General features: G+C 43.7%; 1 long non-coding RNA gene across 1 annotated transcript; it reads right to left on the bottom strand.

Annotated features, from left to right (window-relative positions):
- Nucleotides 1-7,559: 7,559 nt before the first annotated feature.
- Nucleotides 7,560-10,687, bottom strand: LOC148131076 (uncharacterized). The gene is made up of 2 exons (XR_015748414.1): nucleotides 8,767-10,687; nucleotides 7,560-8,437 (listed from the first exon to the last, which is right to left on the bottom strand). It is a non-coding gene; the product is annotated as an uncharacterized LOC148131076 (long non-coding RNA).
- Nucleotides 10,688-10,779: the final 92 nt, after the last annotated feature.

The raw sequence follows: 10,779 nt of genomic DNA, 5'->3' as shown, positions 1-10,779 counted from the left end.
ACTGACAGCTTTGGGCTGCCAAGGTGATTATCTAAGGCATTTGAGGAATGCACTGCTTTCACACACTCCCTTTCTGCTGGCAACTAAAACAACCAAAGGAGTATTTTATTTTTTTTAATTGACAATGGTACTTGTAATCTTGATTTGTGACATCAAATTGTTTTTGATTCTTAGCTGCCACATAGGTAGATGTTCTCCATGATGAGATGTCCCTCATCTGATCTTTCAGGTCTTCTAAAGGTACCCCCAACACTACTGGTCTTGATTGAGTCCATCCAAGATTATGTGCCATCAAGTGTTGTTGTTTTTTTTACTCTTAGTACCATATAGGTAGATGTTCTCCATACTGAGATGTCCCTCTCCTGGTCTTTCAAGTCTTCTAGTGGTGTCCCCACTAGAACCTTTGGTCACGACCATAATTCATTCCATAACTTCGTCTTCTAATGTTTTGTCTTCAGGAACTTCTGGGTCAGTGGTCGTGTTTGATTGCTACCTGAGTATATATGTTCATGACCAGACTCAAAAATTTTGTGAATTTTTGGGTTGGAACCCGATTTGGTCGTGGTCAGAAGCATTTGTGACCAGGGGTTCTACTACAATGAGATGTCCCTCACCTGGTCTTTCAGGTCTTCTAATGGTATCCCCCTCACTACTGTGACCTAGTCCATCCATGATTATGTACTATCTAGTTGGTTTTGATCCTTAGTCACCACATGGGTAGATGTTCTCCATAATGAGATGTCCCTCTCTTGGTCTTTCAAGTCTTCTAGTGGTGTCCCCATCTCTACTGTGACTGAGCCCATCCACAATTATGTGCCATCAAGTTTTTTTTTACCCTTAGCCACCACATAGGTAGATGTTCTCCATGATGAGATGTCCCTTAACTGGTCTTTCAGGACCTCCAATGGTGTTCGCACTTCTACTATACTTGAGTCCATCCACCTTGCTACTGATCTTCCTTTCCTTCCACTTTTCCCAGCACTATGGATGTATCAAAGGAGCTCAGTCTTCCCACTGACTGATCATGTGCCATCAAGTCCATGTTGACTCTTAGTGACCACGTAGATCGATCTTCTCCATGATGATCCTCCCCTAGCCTGATCCTTCAGATCTTCCAATGGTACACCCATGACCATTGTAACTGACTCCATTTAATTGGCTCCTGATCATTCTCTTCTTCACTTCCCTTCCTTTTTTCCCAGCATTGGAACCTTCTCCAAAGACCTGGGTCATCTGCTAGTTTGGAGAACCCTTCTATATCAGGGGTGTTCAAACTCGACAGCTTTAAGACTTGTGGACTTCAACTCCCAGAATTCCTCCTCCAGCCATGTTAGCTCAGGAATTCTGGGAATTAAAGTCCACAAGTCTGAAACTTGCCAAGTTTGAAGACCCTTGTTCTATATGCTTGAATCCTTAGAAGACCCAGAAGGATTTTGCACCAAAGATATAAATTATAATACAAAATAACAAGAATTGGAAGCAACTTTAGAGGATTTTTAGTCCAGCTCCCTGCCCAAGCAGGGGACCCCATACCATTCCAGACAAATGGCTGTCCAATCTCTTCTTAAAACCTCCAGTGATGGAGCACCCACAAGGCCAGCTGTTCCACTGGATAATTGTTCTCGCTGTCAAGAACTTTCTCCTTAGTTCTAGGTTGGTTCTGTCTTTGATTGTTTTCCATCCATTGTTTCTTGTCTTGCCTTCTGGTGCTTTGGAGAATAGATTGTCCCTCTCTTCTTTGTGGCAGCCCCTCAAATATTGGAAGATGCTATCATGTCACCCCTACTCCTTCTCTTTGTTAGACTAAACTTATATAGTTCCCCTCAATCGTTCAGTCAGCCCCACTAATCATCTTAGAAATGATGATCTCATAATGTTTTTCTTTGGGTTGGGATGAGATTGGAGTGGCTCCCAAATTTGGAAGCTGCAGAGGAATGAGAAAAGCCATGTAAAGTCCTCAAAGTGGGATTGGAAACACATTGAAGCTCAAAATAAGAACCAGCTTGTGAGATTTAATACACTTCAGATGTCTTAAAGCATCCTTTTGTATTCAGGACAGAAAGCTAAAAATGGCATCCCTGTCCATTTCTGAGCCAAAAATCGAAACTTATTGCAGCCAAAGCACAAAACTGCCAGCCAAACGATACAGCTGTCTTGAATTCGTAACGGAGTCTGAATAAAACATTTGTTTATTAATTATTATTATGAATTACTTACTCTGGTTTATATGCAGCTTCTTTTCTGAACTCTTTGACTTTCTGAAGAGTGTTACAAATTGGGTTTGAAAATTTAAAAATAAAAGAACCAGTTAAACAACACACGAAACAACTAACTCAATGCAGCTCCAGTTGGCTCTCTGGGTTTGTCAGATAGACCAGGGATCCCCAACCTTTTCGACGCGGCCCGGTTCCGCATCAGCTGGCGCCAGCCCGGTTCGGCGTTAGCTGGCGCCGCCATCTTTTTGACGAAAAATCACTTCCGTGACGTCATCGGAGTGATTTTCGCCAAAAACGGCGGCGCCTAGCGCTTCTGGTGAGCTTTTCGGTAGAAATGGCTTTCTACCCGGAAAAGCTCACCTGAGCGCTGGCGCCGCCATCTTTTGATTAAAATTGCTTTTTTACCAAAAAGATGGCGGCGCCAGCAACCAGCGGCCGGTCAGGCTTGTTCCGCTGGCCCGGCACGGTCCACGGACCGGCGGTTGGGGACCCCTGAGATAGACCATATGAGACACTGGATGACAGCCAGGAACTCATTAGGAAGATACTCAAATCACTATCAAGCAAACACTTGTATATGGAGACCTGAGATATTCGTAGTACAGCAAAACTTTCTTGGGTATGATGTACATTTGTTTTCTCACACACTTACACACTCATAGCTACTGAGCTGCTTCCTTCTCGGCTAGGCTGCCAGAACCTAGTTAGAGGGACAATTATTAAAGTTAGTGGGTTTCAGGACCCCTGTGACACCCCAAAGTCCTTGATTTAGATAAGGAGGAAGAGGAAGAAGAGGAGAAGGGGGGGAAAGGAGGGAAGGAGGAGGAAGACAGGAAGGAAAAGAGGAGGAAAAAGGTGAAGGAAGGAGAAAGAGAAGCAAAAGGGAGGGCAGGGAGGGGAAGAGGAAGAGGAGGGAGGGAGGAGAAGAAGAAGCAGAGGAAGAAGGAAGAAGAAAGAAGAAGAAGAGGAGGAAGAAGAAAGAAGAAGAAGAGAAGAAGAAGAAGAAGAAGAAGAAGAAGAAGAAGAAGAAGAAGAAGAAGAAGAAGAAGAAGAAGAAGAAGAAGAAGAAGAAGAAGAAGAAGAAGAAGAAGAAGAAGGACCAAAATTGAGACATTTTGCAACTGACTCGTATTTATGGCAGTTGTAATGTCCCAGGGTCACATGATCACCTTTTGTGACCTTCTGACAAGCAAGTTCAATGGGGAAGCCAGATTCATTTAACAACCATGTTACTAGCATGACAATTGCAGTGATTCACTTAACAACTGTGGCTAAGTCATTAAATGGAGCAAATCTCACTAACAGCTCTCTCACAATAGAAATGTAGGGCTCAATTATGATCATAAGTGGAGTACTACCTGTATTATGCACATAAAATCTCTGTCATCTGGAAATGTAACTTGCAGAGTCACCCTGTCTTCTAGTTTTCTCTCCTTTCTCCAGTTCTGTCTCACCCCGATTGAAATTTTAAATCATTTTAGCCACTTTATGCAGCCATTAAAGGGGGCTGCACTTCACAAACGCTTGATAAATTGCACTAGAAAAAATGCTGCCAGATGAACTGGACGTAAACATTGGTGCTATGAAATTTGTGTAGGATTGCCCCACCCGTTGGCTGGAATCCGTGAAACAAGGCAACATTGTCTGACTCTGCCCAATTTGGGATGAAGTCATTTGAGGACAGATGGTGGAGTCTTGAGTTCATCCGTTACGCAACCAGAAACAAAAACAGAATACAGTAAAAACAAGCCTGAGAACTATGGCAAAAGAGCATCACTAGACAGTAGTCAAATAGAAAGTCAAAATCCAGCCAAAACTCTGTTGAGCCCAACATTTTTGTTGCTAAGTGAGACAGAAGTTGTGGGTACTCCAACACTGGAGGTTTTTAAGAAGAGATTGGACAACAGTCTGAAATAGTATAGGGCCGTGATGGCAAACCTATGGCACATGTGCCACAGGTGGCACGCAGAGCCATTTGTGCCAGCACACGAGCTACAGGCAAACTTACCTCATTGCGTATGTGCGTGCCTCACAGCTGATTTTTGGCCGGTTTGAGGCCTTTTTCGGCCTCCCAAAGGCTTGAGGAAGGCTTCTGCAGGCTTCAGTAAGCTTTGTAGGCCGAAAACAAGCCCGCTTTGTCACTTCCGGTATTTCCGGAAAACAGGAAGTGATGAAATGGGGCTAGTTTTCGGCCTACAAAGCTTGCTGAAGCCTGCAGAAGCCTTCCTCAAGCCTTTGGGAGGCCGAAAAAGGCCTCAAACTGGCCAAAAATCAGCTGTGAGGCGCAGTGCAGGTAAGGGGGCGGTGGTGAGAGGATTGTGCACGCATGCGTGGGGGGGGCGCGCATTGCCTTCTGGGTGCTGGCATGCGAACGTGAGCGTGCAAGCACGTGCACAATTTTTGCCACAGGAGCTGAAAAAGGTTAGCCACTACTAGTATAGGATTTCCTGCCTGAGTAGGGGGTTAGTCTAGAAGACCTCCAAAATCCCTTCTAATTCTGAAACAATTCTGAAATGTCCTGACTGTTAGAGCAATTATTCAATGGGACAACTTACCTTCAGAAGTTGTGAATGCTCCAAAACTGGAAGTTTTTAAGAAGAGATTGGACAACTTGTCCAGAATGGTATGGGTCTGCTGCTTGAGCACGAAGTTGGACAAGAAGACCTCCAAAGTCCCTTCCAACTCTATTATTCTATATTCTTTGTAATGCTGCACCCACAACCTTTCAGATTTTGACCATCCCATTCCATCAGGCACTATTGCCTGATATATTTGACCGGTGCCGTACCAGTTTGCTTAAGCTATTCTACCATTTATTGTCAGTGAAAGATCTGATCCTTTGTTTGTTTGGGGTTCTTTTTTGGCCATTTCCTAGAACTCATCTCTTTTCTTTCTTCACTTTGTATTTTAGCACTCCAAAACAAAACAAAATGATCCATCACTCTTCATTGTTCCCCTAAATTGTACAGTGTGCTCTCAGCTGCCTGCTTCCCCCACCCAGGACCAGGAATTTCTTGCTCTTCCTGAGTTTAAACCAAGGTTATTTTTAGATGCCAAGATTTTTCAAGGCTTGGCAGGCAGCAGAAGAGGAAAGAATTACAAGGCAAGAGACTGAAGAGAGCAGATGGAATTCCATCTGCCTGGATAAATTGAGCTAAGGAAGTGGGCCCATTTATTCACAGCAACCTAGCTAGAGAACATTTGATTGCCAGTACAAGATTTTTTGTCAGATCAGAGGTTCTTCCAGGGTTAGAGAAACTGCACCGGTTAAATATTAGTTTGGAAACAGTTTCATCGAGATAGAAACTGCTGTGAATTGCACTCTGAAATTCTCAGGTTTTTCTGAATTGGTTGCCAGAGGCTGCTAAATTTGTTTTCTGGATTCACATAAATAAAAGGGATTCGTAAATGGATTGATCAGGGATTGGTGCTACACCACAACAAGCAGAAAAAAAGAAAAAGGAAAAAAAAGATGTTATACATATGTACTCCCTTGCTTCCTCTCTCCCCTCCCAGAGCAGCCACTTACTGTACCTGCCTGCTGGGAAGGGGAGGGGAATAGAAGAGAGGAGAGGGGAGGGAAGGATTTTTATGAGGCTCCTGTCCACCATTAAACCATCTTTCCAAACAGCTTTCCATGTTTCCAGTGTCTTTTTCCCACTTGGAACTGAACCCAGAAGGATATTTCTTCCAACACTTTCTTTCTTTTCCTTCCTTCCTTCCTTCCTTCCTTCCTTCCTTCCTTCCTTCCTTCCTTCCTTCCTTCCTTCCTTCCTTCCTTCCTTCCTTTTGTCTTTCTCTTTGTCCCTGTCTCTTTCATTTCTCTTTCATTCCTTTTTTTGTTTTCTGTCATTTTATTTTTATTTTATCTCCTTCCTTCCTTTCCTCCCACTTTCTATCCTTTCGTCTTTCATTTTTCTATCTTTCATTCTTACCTTTCTTTTTTCCTTTTTTGTTCTATCTGTCATTTTATTTCTATCTTATCTTCCTTCCTTCCTTTTTTCTTTCTTTCTTTTTTCTTTCCTTCTTTCCGCCTCCCTGTATCTTATTTTTCTTTTTATCTTGCCTACCTGCCTGTCTTCCTCTTATTCTGCACTTGTGCATAATATGCCTTAATCTAAACGGGAAGAACTTGCTGGCTACCTACAGAGATTATTTTTTGCCTAATGGGAAGATCAAAAGAAGCCACTGAGTTTCTTTGCCTATTTAAAGCAGTCGCTTCGAGCAGGATGAAAAAAACGCTGACTCCACAGCACAGAGACAAATGGATTTTGGGTGTGTGTGTGGACTCTGCCATCTGTTAGAAGTCTGGCTACTCGACGGCGCTCCATTATTCAGCAATATTTGCTGTCCGAAAAGCAGCCATTATTTAGGGGCTTGTAAAGGCCAACTAGATCCGGTTCTCAGGGCAAACATCTTTAGGAAGTGCCTGTCTGGAGGAGAATCCTGGCTTTATATTTAGCTACAGGGAAGAGCAGAGCTTGGACACCCTTCCAGCCATCTGCTGAACTGCCATTGTGTCACCCAGATCTACTTGGCAAAACTGAGAGTGCCCGGCGGCCAATTGCACCCATTAAGTGCCCTTTTGCTGCACTTGGTGGCTTGAAGCTGCTGCACGGCTGATGTGATTAAGTTTCAAAGGGAACTGAATCAACCACACAACGGCTGAGTCTCCCGGCTGAGTCACAGCAACGCAGTATGAGAGACCTGCAGTGAAAACTTAAAGAGAAGCTGGCAGAGAGGATTATAATTTATATCCTCACATTCTTTACCAATTTCTTTTTTATTATTATCTAGGAAGTTAGCACCCACCCCTCTCCTAGAAAATTGAAATATCCTATGAAATATTAAAAAGGCAGAATATTTCCTCTAAAAAGAGTAGAAACTCAAGAGCAGAAACACCTCAGAAGCAGAAACTCACCCCCACTTTTGTTAATGGGTGGGCCATTAATACTTGGGCCAGAATACTTTGCATAACAAAGATCTCCAGGTAAAGCTATAGCAATTGCCAAAAGCCCTTTCATTACATCATCATCATCCAGCCAGGCTCAACCAAGCCTGGGACTCAGGACAGCCTACAGAGTTGTCCCTGCATGGCCCCATGGGAGTCGGACAACCAATCAGAATACAAGCTCCAATTCAAATCCCAACAAAGGTTATAAAACTCAGGGACTCTCAGCATATCTTCCCTTCCTTCTCTTTTCCTTCACCTTGGAGCAGGTGATCATCCTTCTTTGCAGCTTCAAACCATGTGGTCCTGCTGCCCACCATTAAACCACCTTCCAAACAGCCTCCATGTTTCCATTGTCTTTTTCCCTACTTGGAACTGAACCCAGAAGGATATTTCTTCCAAGAATTATTTATTTCATTTTTAAAAACAAAATTACAAATCTCTATTTACATTAACAGCATTGTGTCATTTGGAATACCCATGTTTCTTTTTGTACTTATACATCAGTTCTTACTCCTATATTCTACCCATTTGTACCACCTATTCAGGGGTGGGAATCAATTTTTTTAACAACCGGTTCTGTGGGCGTGGCTAAGTTGGTGGGCGTGGCTTGGTGGTCATGTTGGCTGGGCGTGGCAACTCAACATCACTCACATTGAGGCACGCATCTCCTCGCCGGGCCTCTCATGACTGTGAGGATGCTGCAACAGTCGTAAGTGTGAAAAATGGTCATAAGTCCCTTTTTTCAGTGCCATTGTAACTTTAAATGGTCACTCCACACAAGCAAAGTACCAGCAAAGGGGGGAAAGAAACTCCTGAGACAGGAAGTCTAGTCCTGCCGAGAATGTAATAAGGGTTAATGGAGAGGCAGTTTCTGTAAGCAACACCAGAATGTTTCCTTCCTGCCTTCCTTACAGGATTAGGCCAGTAATTTCTTCTAACAACCGGTTCTCCGAACTGCTTAGAATGTTAACAACCAGTTCTAGCGAATAGGTGCGAACTGGTCGAATCCCACCCCTGCACCTATCCCAAACCACATAATAATCCAATTCGACCTTGCCTATTAATTCCACTGTGAATTTATCCATTTCCGCACAGTCCATTATTTTTTGTATCAGATCTTCTTCGGATGGTATTTTTTTCTTTTTTCCAGCCCTGTGTGAAAGCTATCCTCGCCGCCATTATAATATGTATAATGATGTATTGGATAGACTTGCTAATTCTTTACCAATTACTATATTACTGTTTCTTACAAAGGGTGACATCATACCTGTTATGAACTAAGTAAATGCATTTAATAAAACTTGACAACCTTACTAGAAAAGCAGGCTCGTAATCCTGCAATTCTGATTGGCCCATAAATAGCGAATCATGATTGGTCTCTTCTGGGCAATCTGATTGGCTAATAGCGGGTCTCCCATTGGGCACAGTTTAAACGCTCCAACGCAATTATTGGTTAATGGGACAGCAGCCATCTCTATAAAAGAGCTGCTGCTGCCCAAGGGTTTTGCTCTGTTCCTGATTGTTAATAAAGAGTTGAAGTTCACCGCTCACTGCCTCGTCTCCGTCCTTGCGCCCATGCCCAGAACTTAACAATACCAATGGTCACTCTTTTAACCAGAAAGCTTTGAAGCCGGATGGAATTTTGTTGCATTTGATTCTTATTGCAAGCTTCTAAAGCTCTGCTTCAAAACCTTGGTAACTTGAACTTCAACTCCCAGAATGCCCCAGTAAACACGAGAGTTGAAGTCCAACCATCTTAAAGTGGCCATGCTTGAAAAAAAAAAAACCACTCATCAATATGATTGGTTTAGTTGTGGGTATTTCTGTCTCTCTGAAAAAAAAAAAATGCTCTTGGCACCGAATTTATACTTTATACCGACTTTGCTTGTCAGAAGGTCGTAACAGGGGATCCCATGACCCCAGGACACTGCAATAGTTGTAAATATGAGTCAGTTGCTAAGCATCCAAATTTTGATTGCATGACTATGGGGATGGCACAATAGTCGTAAGTATGAAAAACGGTTTTAAGTCACTTTTTTAAGTGTTCTTATAACTTCAAATGGTGATTAAATGAATCGTTGTAAATCAAAGAATTATCTGTATCTTTACCTATAACTCTTCAACCAACAGGAAAATATGGCTTAAAATTCAGGAATCGTTCCAGACACCCTTCCCAGGTCAGAGTCACACAAATATTCTTAACCTTCAACCAAAATGAACGAGGAAGGTTTCTTATAATCCCATCAAAATAAATCTGCCAAAATAAACAAACCGTCGAACGTGCTTCATTCACATCACGTTAGGATAATGGTTGGATTCCCACAAGTGGCTGAACCACCAATTCTAGAGTCGTGCATATTCGATGGGCAAACTCAATTTGGGATCTTTTCCAGTCTCTGAAGCAAATGAGAAAACATTCAAGTTTGAATTTTGCAGAACCCCAAGGCACCAAGAGGCAATCTATACAGATTCATCAGCCCAGTTCTTTTGCTTAGCTTTTTCCAGTCTGATGATCCATACTGCCAACATCGGACCCAGATTTTTGTCTTGGATTTCAACAGGCTCACTATCCACAGGAAGATTTGTGAGGTGTGGTGGGTGCTAATTAAGTGTTGCGTTGCAAAGTGTAACAAAAGACAAGGAAGTTTAGTCGTGGCCCATTGGATCATTCCTAGAACATTGAATAACAGAGTTGGAAAAGACTTTGGAGGTCTTCTAATCGGACCTTAGGGCAGGAGACCCTATTCCAGTGATGGCGAAACTTTTCGGTACCAAGTGCCCAAAGTACGCAGGCACATCCCCAAAATGCAATGTGTGCCCGTGCCCTGTGCATGCGCCCCGGGCATGTGTGCATAACCATGTGCGTGAGACTCCCTGCACCCACCACACGTGTGACCTCCCTGTGACCCCGTGCATGTGCATGCAACCCCTGCATGTGCACCCCCACATATGCATGCGCGCCCCACCCCCTGCATGGCAGAGACCTGAAGACCAGCTGGCCAGCGGGAGGCACATGCGTGCATGCACAGAGGAGCTGAGCTGGGGCAATGGCTTGCGTGGCCAGAGAGAGCGCTCTGCTTGCCACCTCTGGCATGTGTGCCAAAAGTTCACCATCACGGCCCTATTCCATTTCAGAGAGATTTCTTCTTGAAAGCTTCCAGTGATGCCACAACTTCTGAGTCAGTGTCATGCCACTGGTGAAGACTGACTCTGAGGGAGAGGAGGAACAGCCGACAGGGAGTGGAAGTGTGGCTCCGGAGGTTGTGGAGGAAGCTGGGGAAGGGCAGAGACCGGCTGAGCAGTCCCAGGCCCATCAGGGGTGGGATTCTACCAGTTTGCACCAATTCGCTAGAACCGGTTGTTAACATTCTAAGCAGTTCAGAGAACCGGTTGTTAGAAGAAATTACTGGCCTAATCCTGTAAGGAAGGCAGGAAGGAAACATTCTGGTGTTGCTTACAGAAACTGCCTCTCCGTTAACCCTTATTACATTCTTGGCAGGACTAGACTTCCTGTCTCAGGAACTTCTCTGGAGTTTTATTTCCCCTCTTTTGCTGGTACTTTGCTTGTGTGGAGTGACCATTCAAAGTTACAATTTCACTGAAAAAAGT

This window comes from Notechis scutatus, chromosome 3 (assembly GCF_049901735.1).
Source record: "Notechis scutatus isolate UNSWTSFEM ecotype Mainland chromosome 3, rNotScu1.2, whole genome shotgun sequence".
NCBI lineage: Eukaryota > Metazoa > Chordata > Lepidosauria > Squamata > Elapidae > Notechis > Notechis scutatus.
This window is presented reverse-complemented; position numbering and strand designations above follow the sequence as displayed.